This window comes from Oncorhynchus gorbuscha, linkage group LG18 (genome assembly GCF_021184085.1).
Source record: "Oncorhynchus gorbuscha isolate QuinsamMale2020 ecotype Even-year linkage group LG18, OgorEven_v1.0, whole genome shotgun sequence".
Lineage (NCBI taxonomy): Eukaryota > Metazoa > Chordata > Actinopteri > Salmoniformes > Salmonidae > Oncorhynchus > Oncorhynchus gorbuscha.
The window spans coordinates 25,298,337-25,317,904 of NC_060190.1; the positions used below are offsets into that span (position 1 = coordinate 25,298,337).

The following is a 19,568-nucleotide window of genomic DNA, read 5'->3' on the forward strand; positions in this document are numbered from 1 at the left end:
GGTCTGAATACTTTCCAAAGGCACTGTGTATACAGTACCAGTCAAAAGTTTGGACACACCTACTCATTCAAGGGTTTTTCTTTATTTTTAGTATTTTCTTCTTTGTAGAATAATAGTGAAGACATCAACACTATGAAATAACACATATGGAATCATGTAGTAACCAAAAGTGTTAAACAAATCAAAATATATTTTTGATTCTTCAAAGTAGCCACCCTTTGCCTTCATGACAGCTTTGCACACTCTTGGCATTCTCTCAACCAGCCTCACCTGGAATACTTTTCCAACATTCTTGGAGTTCCCACATATGCTAAGCACTTGTTGGCTGCTTTTCCTTCACTCTGCGGTCCAACTCATCTCGAACCATCTCAGTTGAGTTGAGGTTGGATGATTGTTGAGGCCAGGTCATCTGATGGAGCACTTCATCACTCTCTTTCTTGGTCAAATGGCCCTTACATAGCCTGGAGGGGTGTTGGGTCATTGTCCTGTTGAAAAACAAATGATAGTCCCACTAAGCGCAAACCAGATGGGATGGCTTTTCACTGCAGAATGCTGTGCGTTGAATTCTAAATGAATCAGTGTCACCAGTAAAGCACTCCCACACCATCACACCTCCTCCTTCATGCTTCACGGTGGGAACCCCACATGCGGAGATCATTCCTTCACCTACTCTGCGTCTCACAAAGACACAGCAGATGAAACCAAAAATCTCAAATTTGGACTCATCAGACCAAAGGACAGATTTCTATCGCCGTTCTAATGTTCATTGCTTGTGTTTCTTTGACCCAAGCAAGTCTCTTCATGTTATTGGTGTCCTTTAGTAGTGATTTCTTTGCATTAATTCAACCATAAAGGCCTGATTCACGCAGTCTCTTCTGAACAGTTGATGTTGAGATGTTGTATGTTACTTGAACTCTGTGAAGCATTTAGTTGGGCTGCAAATTCTGAGGCTGGTAACTCTAATGAACTTATCCTCTGCAGCATAAGTAACTCTGGGTCTTCCTTTCCTTGGCATTCTCTGGTTGAGAGAATTTGTGAAGATCAATGACAAAAATAAATCACAATGAAATGCATTTCAATCCCACTTTGTAAAGAAACAAAATGTTTTTAAAAAACAAGGGGGGGTTCTGAAACTTTATCAGCTTGAGACCCAAATTAGAATTTGAACGTCCTCCTGTGACCCAAATCATCCTCCAAGTTTAAAAAATAAATAGTGTGTGATTATAGATATATTCTCAAAACTCGCAACCATGTATCGCATGCCCAGGGCCCACTTTGGGTCCCAACCCATAAGAAACCCTCATATAGATTATAGTCTAGGTTGTCTAGATCAAATACTATATGATCAAAAAATATTATAGACTGTAAAATCGGTTTACTCACTATATCAAAAATAATTTGACACCCATCAACCCAAAAAGGATGAACAAAATAACCATTGTGAACATTTTGAAAAAGTATTGTGTGCAATTTATTGAATGATATTCTCTCTTCGTTATACAGTACATATTTGAACAAATGAGCTCTTTGAAATTGTATAAAGAAATCTACAACATTGTAAAAGATTAAGCGGTTCTCTGCCTTCAGATTTCGTTCTTATTTACAACAGAATGTGATTTTGATGAGCACATGGGGAATTACTAGCTGGTCCCAGATCTGTGTGTGCTGCGTTACAATGACCATAAGCCAAGACATCACAAAACAGACCTGGGACCAGGCTAGTGAATTACTTTATCATAACATGTTCAACTTAGCATAGAACCAATTTACTCAATTAATTTTGTATTTCATAATATGCTTTAATGTTACCAGAGTAGATAGTCACAGGAATCATAGTAAATCTAATTGCATCTCAACCTTTTACACTAAACCGAAAACCCTGACAAATACAGCCTAACTTGTATAGCATTATCAATAATGAACAAATCCTATTCAATAAAATATGTGCTTGTTTCATCAAATATTTCAGTATTTTTTGTTATAGTGTCTCTTTTTTTGCTTCATATCTCCTGTGGTAAGAGTGTTGGTTTTTTCCCTCTCCCAACCCTTGTAGGCCAAGGGTACAAAGTAAAGCGGACAGACAATTCAGGAGGGGGCTTATTTTTGCTTCGTAGGCCTTTGGACCAGGGAGTGGCATGACATGTACTCCTACCTTGGAGTACCCTATCTGGGCACCCCCTGAAATGTATTGTTGTATCCTAGCCTTGAGAGTCATATACTGTAAATCAGTTCAAATTGACTTCAGTCTCACAGAAATGAGTTTGCTGTGAGTCCAAGTGAGAATGGCAAGTGTCCACCACGACAGTCAGGTCTTCTAGAAGTTTGAAGATGTAGAAAAACGTTCAGGAAATGGCCCGTAGTCAGAATTCCATAGTGAACACATCCAAAAAGATTGTTGACCACCCTAATATGTCACACTCACTAACAGCACAGATGAGTCGAGTCAAAACTGGTGATGTGAAAAACACTTCTGAATTATAAGGAGATTAAGTGTGACAAGACAAACAGCATCGCTAAATGCAGTAAGGAATTGGAACATGGCCACACTTTACCAATATTGTAAAGCCTTGAAAATACCATTATAATAAACAAGAGCTGTGAATTATAAGACAGTCTAAAACATCTCTTCCTTGTGGAGGTTTGCTACCAATGCAGACCTACAATGCAGTTTCATGGAACACATCAAGTCAGTGTACACTGTGTAATCTACACCAAAGGGACCATGATAAAGTTGTTGTTGTTGGTTTAAGAGTATTTCAACTGGCCTTTGTCAATTAGTCACTCGATTTCCTCTAAACAAAACAATGGCTTCATCATTTCAAGCAAAATGTGACATTGTGAATATCGACCAATCCATTACACCTGGGTAAGGCCTAGATCTAAATCTCAGAATCAAACGCTTAAAACATTTGTTTTAAAACACCTCAACACGTGTCATAAGATCTTTCATGCCTACAGAGAATCAGGACATGGGTTAAACATCTTGAGGAAATTGGCCTAGGTGTGTCCCTCGGGTTTGTGTATTGGAGCAGTGGGTTGTTTAAATGTATGAGACAAGCCTCTGCCGTAGTCTCTCAGGGACAGATAGTTGCTGCCCTTTACGTATTCACGCAGATTAGAGCAGAAGTGGTCTGCCTTTGTCATCCTGTAATAGCCTTTTTTGTCCTTGACGCACTCCCTCTCTCCCTCTCTCTCTCTCTCCCTCCCTCTCTCCCTCCCTCTCTCCCTCCCTCCCTCCCTCTCTCTCCCCTCTCCCTCCCCTCTCTCTCCTCCCTCTCTCTCCCTCTCTCTCCCTCCCTCCCTCTCCCTCCCTCCCTCTCTCTCCCTCCCTCTCCCGCTCCCTCCCTCTCTCTCCCTCCCTCTCCCCTCTCTCCCTCCCTCTCTCTCTCCCTCCGTCTCCTCCCTCCCTCCTCTCTCTCTCACTCCCCCTCTCTCTCCCTCCCTCCCTCCCTCTCTCTCTCTCTCTCTCTCTCTCCCTCTCTCTCTCTCCCTCCCTCTCTCTCTCCCTCTCTCTCTCTCCCTCCCTCTCTCTCACCATATGCATATTACATTATTTCAATTCCTGTCAGGAACTGACTCAAATCAAAATAAAGCTGGCAGTGTTGACAGATCTCAGTGGTCTTTCCTCTGAAACTAACAGGATTATCCCTGATTAGTGCTCGGATGGGAAACCACCTTGGAAGACGGGTGTCTGGAAGTGGTTTTGGAAGGCCAGAAGTGAAGTGATGTGATAGGGGGGGGGGGGACATCCATTCTTATCAGTATTGATAGTCAGTTTCATTATTTTCTTCATATGACCATTACCCTGTTCTCAACTTACAATATAAATTGCTTTGCGCAATCTAGCAGGCTCTCATATAGTGCTACAAATAACACTTGTTACCCCTATGTTCCCCCTGCCTGAAGATGACTCTTTTAGTCAAAATGCGTTACAGTCGTACGTTCTGATGTTATATACACTATAGGCCGATCTGCTCCTTATACAGTATGTATTAGTTGTAAAAATGTTCTGTATCGTACTGGCTGCCTACTTGTTTTCTTTCTTGGCCTACCTTCCACTGCCCTCATCTTACCAATATGTTGTTATTATCATTTGTTTTTATTACCTTTATTTAACTAGGCAAGTCAGTTGTGGACAAATTATATTTACAATGACGGCCTACCCCAGCCAAACCCAGACAACCCTGGGCCAACTGTGCACCGCCCTATGGGACTCCCAATGTGGTGCAGCCTGAATTCAAACCAGCTCCTGCAATGATGCATCTTGCACTGAGATACAGTGCCTTAGACCACCGCGCCACTCGGGAGCCTCATGTTATAACTGAATGTATCCAAGTCCAAGGCACTGGATTACAAAACACCAGAGAAACGAGTTGGAATGGTCCAGAATAAGCATGAAAAACAAATACCCACGTCTAACTACATTGGTCACAAGAGCAAACCAAGAACACAACTTGTCAGACACACCCAACCCCCTTCCTGGTAAATGATCAAATCACCAATGACAAGTGATTGTCACACAAAGCCTGGAGATGACTTATTCACAGAGAGGGAGCAGAGCCATTGACACCCCGCCGTTTACTGAGCAGAGCAAAGGGGGCCATCAGCAATTCAGGCAAACACCCAACAGCAAACAATAGGCTGCAATCAAGACCGACCTTTTCCCAGGAGGGGGGGATGATGGCCCATAAAAGCCAGGCCTTTCCAATGCAAAGCCTGATGCTCAGGCTATTCTGTCACTGTGGTGGTGGGGAGAAAAATAACCCCCAAATGAGAAACGAGAAATGGAACAACTAGCTGACAAGCAACCAGGCATATGGTTGGAATGACTTAAGTAAAAAAAAAAAAGTGAATGATGTTTTTATTCAAGCGAACACATTGTATATGTCCCATGTGGTGACCCGGGTGTTGCGAGCACCATCTTCAACAGACTGAGCCATTGGATCAACTGAAGAACCACTAATTAATGAGCAGGGAAAGGTAGTGTTTGTCGCCGGCAATATGGTGCAGAAGAACATGTTGGGGGGGGATGGGAAGGAGAAATGGAAGAAAAGTCATTGGTTTTGACTGACATATAGTGAAGATGTAGAGTTCCCTGTCACTACTGCACGCCCTAGCCATGTGTAGCAAAGGGGAAACCACGTGGATTTGGACAGAGAACATTCATTAGTAGTTGGTCAAATCAAATCAAATTAGTAGTTGGTCATAGGGTGTGAGAGATAGTGAGAAGGGGGAGGAGACTGCATTCTTCAGTGTTTTGTCAAACAACAAGAAACAAAACACAATGAACCAGTATCTGGCTACCACTAAAAGTCTTAATTAGCTATAAAAAAACATTATTTTTAAACAGTACTTGTTGGAAATGTATGGTCGGAAGCATTACATTTAAGTCATTTAGCAGACGCTCTTATCCAGAGCGACTTACAAAATGCCAATTTGTAATGACCAACTGCTGTTCACTGGTAATATACAGTTCACTCTGCCTTTTTTATAGAAGTTGTCTCAAATTGCACCCTACTCCCTAAAAACAGTGCATTACTTTTGAAAAGTACTTTCAAAGCGAGTTCACTTTGTAGGGAATAGGGTGCCACTTGGGTCACACCCATGGCGTATCCCCACAACCATTGGAGTCTTTTAGAGAAAGCAAAATATTTTTAGAGAAAAGGAAATGCTACACTAGCTACACTCTAGTAGCTCTGATGCTATGATTTAGTTACTAATGTTTTCGACAGCAAGTTGTCTTTATCAGAGTTTCATCATTTGAAAATCACCAACTTTTGACAGGTACCCTCTAACAAATGTCCCCAAGTGGTGAATTAAATACCATTGCATTTCAAAACGTATTGATCTCTCACACCCAGATAAAGAATGTATTACAGATATTTTCAATTGACAAGGTTAATATGTTTTATTAGATGAGCGATTAGGCTACTTTTTAATCACTTGACTGGAGTCGTTCCATTTTCCACATTTACAGGCCCCTTGAGAGAGTGAATCACCTGATGGCTATACGGGGCGGCAGGGTAGCCTAGTGGTTAGAGAATTGGACTAGTAACCGGAAGGGTGCAAGTTCAAACCCCCGAGCTGACAAGGTACAAATCTGGCGTTCTGCCCCTGAACAGGAAGTTAACCCCCTGTTCCTAGGCTGTTATTGAAAATAAAAATTTGTTCTTAACTGACTTGCCTAGTGAAATATAAAAGTGGCTATACATACCACACAGGCAGAAATGTAATGCATTACTTTTTTGTTAAAGGACCAACAAAAACTAAAATGTCAAAGAAATTACAAATAGATGTAATATAAAGAGATGTAATCATTTGTTTCAATTTTTAAAAGATGTAGGTAGCTAGGGATGATATTTAACGAAAAAAGTAAGAAAACTGCAACAATGGTAGGCAGTGGTGTGACAGGGTGCTTAGTTAAACATCTTTAATGCAAACAATGTGTTCTGCTACATTCAAGAATGAAATCCTTCCCTCCAAAACTGTCATGGACAATTGAAATGAAGTGCAAACTATTATCTGTAGGCAGAAGTTTGGGAGAGAAACCATTTTGAATTATATTGCTGCCGCAACAAGCTTTGAGTTGCTAGAATGACCTACTTTATAAAACCCACAGACTTTTGAAATGTTCAATGAAATAGCCACAATGATGCAGCATGATAACGTTGTTAAAAGCATCCTGAAATAACAAGGAAACAATAAAAACTCAATCACTTTTTGCCCAGTGGGACAGTTCTCAATTGTGGTCCTGTCTACGTTTTCCACAAAACCTGAATTATATTCAATTGATCTGATATACCTACACCATGGTTGTATTCATTAGGCAACAACGTAGCGAAAACATTTTGCAATGGAAAATTCAATTAGATTTTCCACCAGGTTTCAGTCTGTTTTTTTTCCCCGTGTGGTGCCTTATAAAAAGGACCGATTAGTAAATTCACAGACCAATGGAGACGCATGCGAGTGCAAAGTGTGGCCATTGTCATGGGACTGTGGACATTGTCATGGGACTGTGGCCATTGGCTGATGAATACATCCTCAGACCAAAAATGTCAGAAAACAATATCTCAATGGAAAAGTAGGACCTTCAAACGTTATTCCAGTAAATATCGACGTGTGAGTGTAGTTCGAGTCGGTTATAAAGTACCGATTCTTTTTTCCCCCCGATATATATTTAAAAAGGTTGGACAAAAACATACATTATGTTTTCAATAGATCTCACTTATATAAAGTTGTGGTATTTGACATGAAATACCCCAATCCTCTATTTCCTAATTCAGTTTTCAGTGCCCTGCTCTTCGAAACTGCTCACAAATCTAGAGCTGCAGGCAAGGGCTCATACAAAACAGATAAACACAATGAAAACAAAAAAGCACCAGGAAGACATAAGATAGCTGTGGGTCTGATGCGTGCGCGTGTGTGTGTGTGTGCCCTCCTCCGAATAAGTGTGTGTACGTTTGACCGCATGGTGGTGTTGTGCAAACTATGGGTGGGCCAAGGCAAGGGAGAGGGAGGGGCATTGGAAAGCACAAACTCTTACTCTTGTCGGCATATTAGATCTCTTATAGCCAAGATACAGGTACATCTAAAATAGTTTTGATATAGTTTCTTAATGAGATAATAATACCATCAACAAAAAATGTCATCATTTGCGAAATACTTGTGTGTATGTACTGGTATGTAGGCTATCTGCGGCGTTTTAAATGTGTGCTGCATTATGTCATGTTTCGTGTTTTGTGTGGACCCCAGGAAGAGTAGCTGCTGCTTTCGCAAGAGCTAATGGGGATCCTAATAAAATAACCCCCCCCAAAAGTTCTAAAAATAGTAACAAAGGCTGTGGTTTAGGTTTTTCCATTGCAGCCTCGTGAGAGGAGACAAACATTCCCCATATAGTCTACAGCCCAAAAGTTCTCTCTCTCTCTTTGTTTCTCACTCCATCTACTGTAGACTGGCGGCCACCAAGACCAGACGACCCTGCGTGTGGTGAAAAGACCCCAACCCTCCCTCTCTCCCTCCGCCATCATCCCTTTCTCCATCCCAGTTTCTCTCTCTCTCTCGCTCTCTCTCTTAGAGGCGAGTCTGGGCCTCAGGGACATAGATCTCAATGCTGTCGGCACTCTCCGTGGCCGAGTTCTGCCGGACCGAGGCGGCCCTCTTGGCAGCCAGTAGGCGCTTGCGGGCCTCCGTCCGCTGCTTCTCCGCCGAAGAGGTGGACGAGGCGGAGTCGGCGCTCTTCTCGCGGCCCAGCACCGGCCTCCCCTTACCGGGCTTCTTTGGCACTGGAGGAGGGGCCTCTTTCTTGTCCTCCTGGTGGTGGTGGGCCACAATGGACGGAGTCAACCACAAGGGGGCAGAAAAGACATGGGAAAGAGAGACACGGGAGAGAGAAGGGGTTGGGTGGAGGGGGGGGGGAGTGGAGGGGGGAGAGATGAGAGAGTGAGAGGATGCAAGGCGTTGTTGCTGTAGGAAGAAAGCCTTGTAACTCCATTAAAAGCTGTAACTTCATATTTTATGACTTTAGGACCAAGAAAAAGTATTCAAAATAGCATCTGATTATTAATAGCTTTCGTGAAATGTATGTTCATACATGGTTTCAGTTTGTTTCAGTTTTGGAGATACAAGGTTTTATTCTGAAAGCAACGAAACAACGGAGGGTAATGCAGAGATGCAGAAAAAGAGCATTGTGTCATTTGATAAACGTAGATCTTTGACAGGGACATTTGATCATGGTGCTTTCTACAATAAAATGTACAAGGTGGCTAACTTGACACAGGGCCAATTATATGGACAACCCAGATAAAATACGTTGAATATAGGAGCTTTACGGTGACACTTTGTCAGAGTAGACGCTGAACAATAGCTGTGTGAATAACATGACGAGGACATTAAAATGGTCACACTATTTGGCCGTACGCCATAAAAGTGTCACTATATTCATATAACTTAAACAAGACATAACACACATCGATGAAGTGTATCCCATTCGATGAATCACACTGAATCTAATGCAGTGTCACTGCAGAAGAAGTGAAACGGCGCTGAACGAACTCAAAGCAGTTGAAGCGCACATCCACCCAACTGCTCTCACCAAAACATACTCCTTCCACTACAGTCAATCCAGCAGCCATCAAACTAACCGCTCCCTACACACGCGCGCACACACACACACACACACACACACACACACACACACACACACACACACACACACACACACACACACACACACACACACACACACACACACACACACACACACACACACACACACACACACACACACACACACACACACACACACACACACACACGATAGAGCGAAAGCCAGGGCCGCATTCCATGACGTGATGCAACCTTTGCCATGCAAGTTCGACTTCAGACCGGAGCATTTATTTTACAGCTGACATGCATGCTCAAAGGAGGGGCTTAAAAGCGCAGAAACAGTCCAAAACAAACTGCCCTCTTTGAGATTGAACACCATGCATGTGTAAAGGGAGGTGGCTTCTCTCTAGCCCCCTTTACATTGGGCTGGGAAGCCCCTTTAAGGTGTTCCCCTCACACAGGGAGGGGGAGAAGAGAGAGGGGAGATGGGGAGGGAGGAGAGAGGCCAGTTTCGGCGGCTTTCCTACCCCAGTCTGGGCACTGGGCAGCAGGGGTGGGAAGTACCTTCCGCTCGGGGGGCGAGTGGGCCACGGCAGGGGACTGCCAGTCACTGGACTTGAGTTGGTAGAGCTCGTCAAATTTGAGGCTGATGTCCTCAATCGAGAGCTGCAGCAGGTCCCAGAAGCCCGCCAGGTCCTGGGCTGTGGGTCGCGGGTTGGCGTTCACATTCTGGAGGGAGGGAGAAAAAAAAAAAAAAAAAAAATGGGGGAGTAGGTGGGAGAGGGGGGAGAGAGAGAAATAGTGAAAAAGAGAGTGAATGTTAGAGGGGGAGAGGGAAATGGTGAGGGAGAGAACAAGAGAGAGATAAAGAAGATGTTTGAAATTCATCAAGTCTTGCTCTGTCCACTTTGGATACTAGAGGGAGCTGTCCTACAACACAATGTCAGTGAAGACTTCTGTCCCACTGAATAGATCCGCGTTTCCCAAACTCGGTCCTGGGGAACCCAAGGGGTGCCAGTTTTGGTTTTTGCCCTAGCGCTACAAGGGTGATTCAAATGATCAACTCGTCGCCAAGCTTTGATTATTTGAATCAGCTGTGCAGTGTTAGGGCAGAAAACAAAACGTGCACCCCTTGGGTTCCCCAGGAACGAGTTTGTGTAAATCATTCTGTCGAGATGTGTAGATGTTGTTTGTCCTTGCACTCAAGTGTGCTACTGTATTGTCATTTGATATTTGCCTCTGTAAAAACCCACGCTGCTGTCTTGGGGAAGGTCATCCTTGAAAATATATATTTTTCCCTGCTTGATAAAGTATAAGAAGTCAAATGAAATGAAAAGCACAAAAAAAAGTCCCTTAACGCAAGGTAGAATGACCACTTTACATAAGCAGTATACTGACTGTATAGTGACTTGGGTGGCACTCCGTTTTGCCGTGCAAGCTAAGTCTGTCAGAGTCTGACGGACGGCTTGACGGTCACACTTCCACTCGTTTTCTCCACCTGACCCACTCGTTCTGTGACTAATGCGCTACCAGACTGTTCTTCGTTATGGTCGGGTCTCCCTGGTTATGGTCGGGTCTCCCTGGTTATGGTCGGGTCTCCCTGGTTATGGTCGGGTCTCCCTGGTTATGGTCGGGTCTCCCTGGTTATGGTCGGGTCTCCCTGGTTATGGTCGGGTCTCCCTGGTTATGGTGGGGTCTCCCTGGTTATGGTCGGGTCTCCCTGGTTATGGTCGGGTCTCCCTGGTTATGGTCGGGTCTTGTGTAGCTCAGTTGGTAGAGCCTGGCGGTTGTGGGTTCAATTCCCACAGGGGAGCAGTATGAGAAATGTATACACTCACTTACTGTAAGTCACTCTGGATAAAAGCATCTGCTACATTTTTTTTAAAGAAATGCTTGCGTTTCCTGCCATCTGTTTACCTAGACTTAATTCGAGGGACCGTTCTCGTTCTGTGGGATTTAAACAACACAACAAAGTACGGTAGAACTAACCGTTTCCAGCTGAAAATTGTATGTATTGAGAGAAATTATCTGCATTCTGAATAACATTTCTCCTTCAAACGGGACATGTTGTGTAATGATAGGGGGGGGGGGGTCCCAATAGGTAATTGTCCAATAAATACAAAAAAAATGTAGACTTTAGTTGTAGGATAGAAGTTGTATTGGATGTCAGACCATTTCTTCTGAATATAGATGCCTTTTGATAGAATTATATCAGCAAAGAACAGCACAGCCCAAAGGTTCAATACACAACCATTAATGCAAAACATCAGTTCAACAATATGGTGCCATTAAAACTGACTCACATTACAACCGACTCATTGAACACAAATCAGTACCGCTTTCTACAACGATACGCACACTGAACTTTATGACCACATGATCACTACTCAGAAAAACGGTGTTAACATCCATGGATTCTTGGTCCTCTGTCTGAATAACTGCGCGTCTAGTTCTCATTTTGAGAGAACGTAAAACATTCAGTCAATGATGACACTGAATTCCCCTGAGAATAGGGTACAAGAGGACGCAACCAACAAAATGCAGTCCTTTGCCTGAACGTCAGTCTTATCCTACTGATTGGGGCTGTCATAGTCTGAGTCCGCTGTACTGAGATCAGTGGAATGATGGGATACAGAGTGACGTGTCTGACTTTTTAAGGGTGCTTAACCCGTCAGGTCGGGGAAAAGCCCGGTCAATTAATTGACCATTGACCTTACTGCCTGTTAGCATTCAGCTTGTCACTTAGCTAATGCTAACCTCTCAGTCGCATTTCATGTGGCATGTGTTTGCCTAATGATGTGATGTGTGTACGATCAGATGTGGAATTTCTTTTTTTGTGTGCTTTTTTGTAATGTTTGGTTATTTGACGTGTGTGTAGAGTATGGAATAGTATTGTTTTGTCTGGTAATGTGGTGATATTGTTTTGTCTGGTGATGTTCTTGTATGGTAGTATTGTTTTGTCTGGTAATGTGGTGATATTGTTTTGTCTGGTGATGTTTTTGTATGGTAGTATTGTTTTGTCTGGTAATGTGGTGATATTGTTTTGTCTGGTGATGTTTTTGTATGGTAGTATTGTTTTGTCTGGTAATGTGGTGATATTGTTTTGTCTGATGTTCTTGTATGGTAGTATTGTTTTGTCTGGTGAAGTTTTTGTATGGTAGTATTGTTTTGTCTGGTAATGTGGTGATATTGTTTTGTCTGGTGAAGTTTTTGTATGGTAGTATTGTTTTGTCTGGTAATGTGGTGATATTGTTTTGTCTGATGTTCTTGTATGGTAGTATTGTTTTGTCTGGTGATGTTTTTGTATGGTAGTATTGTTTTGTCTGGTAATGTGGTGATATTGTTTTGTCTGGTGAGGCTTTTGTATGGTAGTATTGTTTTGTCTGGTAATGTGGTGATATTGTTTTGTCTGGTGAGGCTTTTGTAGGGTAGTGTTGTTTTGTTATGTGATGTTGTTGTGGTGGCATAACAATCATTGTTTGGTCTAGTCATTTGATGTTGTTGTCACCGGGTAGTATTGTTTTGCCTGTTTATGTGATGTGTATATGGGTGAGTTGGAATATGCAGAGGTGATACTTACCAAGTTTTGTTCACACAGCCCTCTGAACTGCTCAAATTTCTTGGTCATGAGGAGCTGAGCACTGCCCACTGCACTGCGGACCTTCCCCAACACTGCAGATAACAAACACACACACACACACACACACACACACACACACACACACACACACACACACACACACACACACACACACACACACACACACACACACACACACACACACACACACACACACACACACACACACACACACACATTTCGCTGTGCATTTGGAATACAACGCTAATCAATGGAGCGCCTTGAATGTCTATTGTTTCACTCAGGAATGAAACCCTAAACTAGGCTAATGGTAATAAACTCTTGCCATAGCTACTGATGTGTATCAGGTCTTACTGTACATCCATTTCCGTACTGTCTCAAAAACAACAAGACAGTGTTCTTGCCATGTACTGAGTAAATACTTAGAACACTACCATCTTGAGAGAGATGCGGTTGTCTACACACTTCCCCCTGTCTGTACAACTACATTGAAAGCTAGCACACAAGGGAATCTGTGAAAAGGATTTGTCACACAGGGAGAAACGAGATGATTTGCGAGGGAGAGCAACCTGTTTTAACAGGAACATTACATTGTAACAGCAAAACATGCCAACAACGTTACCAAAATGAACCCCAAGCTAATGTTGGGCGTCTAGACTAGAGGTGGACGTTAAGGCCATGTCAAAATGAACATGTCAGAATGACTCCATAAGAGGGCAACACGAGAGGATCACAATGTCTTTAGGACATGCTTTTACTGCTGCGTCAGAAGTAGAACGAACATCTTCATTGGTGAAATCTGACCACTGGATGATGAGGTTATGGAATTGAGAATAGGGATCAGCGGAACCAGGTATTTTTCTATGGTCCTGCAGTAATCTGATTTGATGTCGACTCGATCTTGCCAACAGTGAGAGAAATGCACATGTGAGCACGCATACACTGTGCACGAGCAGATACACACATGCGTGACCATGGCTGGTTCTTGGTATGGTTAAGATCTTCTGATATAGCGTGCGTTCTTGACTGAGATGATGTGTCAGGACTGTGCAGTGTGTGTGTGTGTGTCTCATGCCTACTCTCTCTTGTGTGCTGTGTCAGCCTGATGTTGAGGCGTTAATATTATCTGGGTCTGTAATTCGGTCCAGAGTAGATTAGTGTAATTCTAGTATAACAGGTCTGTCTGTGTGTTAACCCCAGGTATTACCGCCTCATCCACTGCAGTGTGTGTGTGTTTGTGTGTGAATCCTGTGGTTGAACCCTACTTCCAAGGCTTTGAACCTTTGGATCGAGTCAGTTCAGGTCTAACCACTATCTAGATCAGTCCATCCGCATGGTATCGATGTTAGTGGGGGCTCTTTCCAAAAGAATAGGCTACATTATGTCATCTCAGAAAAACTTTGCATAGAGTTGAGTTAGGGAGAGGTTTGTCCCATAGTCTGTTGTCAGGGTATGACCTACTTTCTGATAGTTTCATGATCATTATGTCTGCACAGGAGCAAACATTTTCAAATGAAAGCGGTCAATGATAGTTGTAACTAGGGTAGGCAATTGTTTGTATATGTCCTGCAAGAATAGAACGATTAGTTGTCTTACCCTCCTCTGAGAGCTGGTTGTCTTTGGTCTCTTGCTCCATCTGCTGGCACCAGCCCTCCATGCGGCCCGTCTCCGCCTGCAGCAGCTTGAGGAACCAGTGGCCGTCCCGCCGGCAGGCAGGGCCTGGAGGGGGCACCGCGTTAGGGTTCCCGCTACCGCTATTTCCGTTCCCGCTCTCCAGCCAGGGGTCCGGAGGGGGCAGGGATGAGGGGTCCAGGGCCGGGTCCATGCTCTCGGAGAAGGAGTCGGAGGAGTCGGACCGTGTGGTGGAGCGGTTGAGGATCTGCCGAAGCGGAGGTGGCGACGTACTGGTGTCAACGGTGGGATTTGATCCGTTGCCCTTGCTGACCTGGCCGCTGCACGGGGGCGAGGCCATGGATTGGCAGGCGCTGTTGACCATGCTCTTCTTCTCGGCGGCGGGCTTGGTGTGGGAGTTGGCGTGCGAGTTGATGGGAAGGTCCTGTGTGTCAGAGTCTGTCTCCTGCTTGGAGGCCATGCTACTGGAGCGACTGTGCCTGAAAAAACCCCACACAAAACAGTGAAAAAATAGAAAGTGGTCAATGTTCCATCAATATCGATGGCAAACCAGACAATGCATCTCTAATAATGTTATTCTGTCAAAACAATGGATAAGTAACACCAACCTGCAATCAAAAGCCAACCAAACCAACCCCAACTGCTTCTGTAACTGAGCCAACCATCCATAACAAAGACTAGAGGACAAAAATACGACCTAGCCTTTTCCTGCTGCAAAACAAACCAAGGAATGTTCTCAACGCCAGCCACTACATACATCCTCTACTGATCAATACAGGTATAAAAACAGAAGACGGATATCGATCACAGTGTAGCGTTGCCTTGTCGACATGATGCGGTGGTGCACTCAGCTCGGAGGCAGTAGACAGGAGACACAGAACATAGCCTAAACCATAGAGATAGATAGAGAGCATACCACACAGTTGACAACGTTAAAATGGTGAAAGCCCTCCATTGCATTGCACATGCCATCGCAGTCTTTTGTGGCAAGTTCGATCTTTATCTATCTCTATGACTCATCACGTGTACGGGTAAAGGGCTTGGCTGGGGAATGGTATGTTAGTGCAAACCCTGACCTTTGTCTGGACCTTGGCTACAATGCTACCTTCTGATTGAAGTGATAGAACAGGAAACGCCAAACAGGGGAATGGACGAATATGTGGAAATATTATGGATGCTTGGCAGTCTGAATATCCATGGTTAAGAATAGGATAATAATAATAGATGGGGAGGGAGGTAAAATACATACTTTAATTGTTGGTATGGGGTGCCAATAAATAGCATTTATGTTTTAATTAGAAATAGGACTAGGAGGTGGTGTTTTGAAAATGAGTATGTTATTGGTGGACATTCCGGTATAGAAGCTCTTTGTTTAGGCTCTGTCTATGATGTCAAATGATAAAGGCCACATTCAGATGTATTCAAATAGTGAGATAATTCTGACAACCAACTGGTATTTGCAAAACAGCATGAAAGCTAGGAGGGAGGTCAAAGAGAGGGAACAAAGGGGAGTGAAGCCAAGTGTGGCATGCAAAGACTTCCTGGCATTCAAAATATTGCGAAACTATGTAAAACTACATGACAAGTACTACGCTACAGAACTACAGAATGACTTTCAAATGTCATTGTAAAATAGCTTATGTAAATATTGTATGCTCTTGGCAACATAGCAGGTGTGTTACGGTTTTCTCACATTATGTATATTTGCTCAGTGTCTACATTAAAATGGCCCCTCAGAAATGAATATATTTAGGCAACATTTTATTGTGTGGAGGAGAAATGAACGGGAGTCACAAATGGGACAGGAAGTGCCCTTACCAGCCGTCGTCCGCCTGGATTCCGATTGACTGGAATCTGGCCAATGGCGGTGGCGGTGTCTCCTCTCGCTGGACTTCCTCCTGAATGCAATCAACCTAACAACCAATCAAAAAACAGTATTCAATACAAAACATTTGTCACCTGGAAAAGGTTGATTCCGGTAGAAAATGTGTGGTGCTCCAGGTCATATTTTTTTTGCAGGCGATCTGCGCGCCTCAGAAGATTGCTACTATATATAATGTTTATGTGGTTCCAGAGACAGTAAACACTTCTGCAGGCATTGTGAGATCTGACCATTTGCATCGCGCAAAAAAAGAACCAGCTGCCTCATTCTAGAGACAGTCTGAAAAAAAAAATCAATATTAAATAATGAAGTGAAAGCATAATGTTTTCCCCAGGCAAGGATGGGGAAAACTCATTTTCCAGATGGCACTTTTTCAAAATTCTAATTCAGCATGCCCCATATGAGCTGTAAGCATAAGAAAAATACATGTTTAATTAGCACAGTTCACTGTTTGTTTATTCTTTAAAATGATCCATGGTTAGGTTAAATAGCCTCCAGCAGCCCAATGGTTGCACGCCAGTCCATTGCTGGACCTAAGCCACACTGCCAAACTTGTACCACAGACACACTTACTCTAGCTTTTTACCTCAAACACTAAGAAACATACTGTGATATTACGGAATCTAATGAAACGTTAATGACTCCACTGTAACACCACTGACAATACCATAACGTCACAGACAGTACCGTAACGTCACTTATATTACCGTAACGTCACTTATATTACCGTAACGTCACTTATATTACCGTAACGTCACTTATATTACCGTAACGTCACTTATATTACCGTAATGCCACTGACTATACCGTATAGTCATTGACTAAACTGTAACGACGCGCTCCAACCTGTATCCCTATGGAGGAGAGCTTTCTCCGGGGCACGATGTCCGCTCGTGGCTCCTCTGCTGCCAGGCTCCCTCTGCTACCGCCTGTCCTCAAGGGTTCATGCTGGGAGTCATTGGTGTCAGTCCCGGTGGTGGCGTGGTGGACGGTGGTGGCGAGGGGTTCCCGGTGGATGGCGACGGGCATGGGGATAGGCCGAGGGACACCCCGAGCCAGGCTGTTGGCGCGCGTGCTGTCGAGGCTGTCGGAGGAATTGCTGTGTGCCTGGCTAGACTGGCTGGTGATAGTCTCGCTGCGACGGTCGCGCTCAGACTGGTGGTCCAGGTAGGTGTCCTGGGCCGACTCTGTGCTGCTCTGCACCGTCACCGAGATGTAGGGCTTGGAGGTGGTGCGGGGCGGCACGGGCGGGGGCGCCGGCTTCTTACAGGTGGTGATGCATGTGGAGACTGGAGGGAAGGGAGAGAGAGTTGAGTTTTAACAAGTCTTTATTGTTCAACAATGATATACTGTAAAGCTTTGAGGGTTCAGAGAGATCAATTCCTATGAAGTGGCGTCAGCGTGAATTTTGAAGACCGCTGTACTTTGTCTGTTCATTTGCATACCAACAAAACTGATGTGAGGGAAAGTGTCACCACCTTTAATATAAGATACCTTTATCTCCAAGCAGAAATAAACGAATCAAATGCACGCTAGATTAGCGCGAAGGAGGAACACCCGCACCAACAGGAACATTTTAAAGCGGAGAATTACATTTACTGGCACACGGAACATACAGTACATACCAGGCACATAATGTTCTACAGGTGGTTAGCATGAGTCGCATACGTCAAAGTCCAAATTCCGATTCTGCCAATCAAATAATGAATGCAATTGCATGTGAACAGGAAGTACAGATCACCACCGGCTGATTGCGGAGTGGAGCCTATGGGGCTTTCACATAGCTCGATGAATAAGACAATTGATTCAAGTAATTCCAGCCCAGAACACCTAGCCCGAAGAACACGATCCCAATCCCACACTTCAGGTGATGTGACTGACTGAGGACGGATGCATTGAGAGACAGAGAGAGAGAGAGAGAGAGACAGAGAGAGAGAGAGAAATTCCTGGTAATGGAGGACCAGTACCTGAGGAGCAGCTCCAATGGAGTGACTGACCATTCGGGGAAGCAGGTGTGCTGTTGAATAGCGCTGATCCTGTTTTTTTTTTCAGACAGTCTTTGTTTCTTTGTTTCTCCTCCTGTCCCATCGGTGCCTCCTCCACTGAACCTACAATGCCTTTTCAACTCAAACTGCCTCAACTTCATCCCAAGTCAACTGAGGCTTTCAATCTTTGTCGTTTACATGTTTTGTTTGTTGTTTTACATTCAATGCGCTTTTGAGATTATCTGAAGTATTTTTGGGGGGAAATTCTTAACTATTATTATATATGTAACTCGAGTATGCCTAGAAGGCTCAGTCTGTTACGTTTGTAATTGTTTTTTGGCATTTATTTAAGAGGACCTCAATTAAAATGTTGTTTTTGTTTGTCATCCTCGATTCATTTAAATGCATTATCCACTTGTCTGGTTGTATTGTGTTTTAAATGATCAAATAAATCTATCTATCCATGGCAGAGTAACCACCCTGCTACACTACAGCCATCAGCCATTGAGGGAGTGATTCCTTTTATATCAATGAAGGCTCCTATACTGCCTGCGTTGCGTTGAGTCCAATGGAATCGTCGAGGTTCAATTCTCGATGGCTGACGCGCGCTCATTCTATCTTGGGAATTGAAATAACGAGAAATAAAGTGGATTTTGGTTGGTTTCTGGTGTAGCAGGTAGAGTGTCGAATTGACACGACGCTGATGGCGACGCAACGTGACACGTGTAGCGCAGCTGAAGTGTAAGCGAAGGGCTGTGGGGATGAAGTTGAGAAAGAAAGAAAAAAAGAGAGAGAGAGAGACGAGAAGCACTCCCAACTGAATAGAAGGAGGGTGTTGTGTGCAATCTGTTCTGCTACATCAGCATTTAACTGAGAAGGCCAATTCTACTCATTCCCCTCTTTGTCAACAGAATGGTGACATACAGTACAGCAGGTGACATGAGGGACATATTAAGGACGATACTCAGCAATAATAGAATAACTAAAGGAACTCACCACTGTTGGATCACCAAATAAATAAATAAATAAATAAATAAATATATATATATATATATATATATATAATTTAAATGGTTACATGTAATTTAACAGACACTCTTATCCAAAGCAATTAGGGTAAAGTGCCTTGCTCAAGGGTACATTGATAGATTTTCACCTAGTCAACTTGGGGATTCAAACCAGTGACTTTTTGGTTACTGACCCAACACTCTTAACCGCTAGGCTACCTGACAGAGTTCCTATTGTGTATTTTCAACTCCATTCCCACCCACGGCTTACCCCACCGCACACTAATGCTTTTCTAACAACATTTAATAGGGACTTATGTTTTTTTTTTTTTGCCGAGTCATGATAACTATGCTCG

General features: G+C 43.6%; 1 pseudogene; it reads right to left on the minus strand.

Annotated features, from left to right (window-relative positions):
• Nucleotides 1-3,522: 3,522 nt before the first annotated feature.
• LOC124003585 overlaps nucleotides 3,523-19,568 on the minus strand; it is a 73,473-nt pseudogene continuing 57,427 nt past the window's right edge.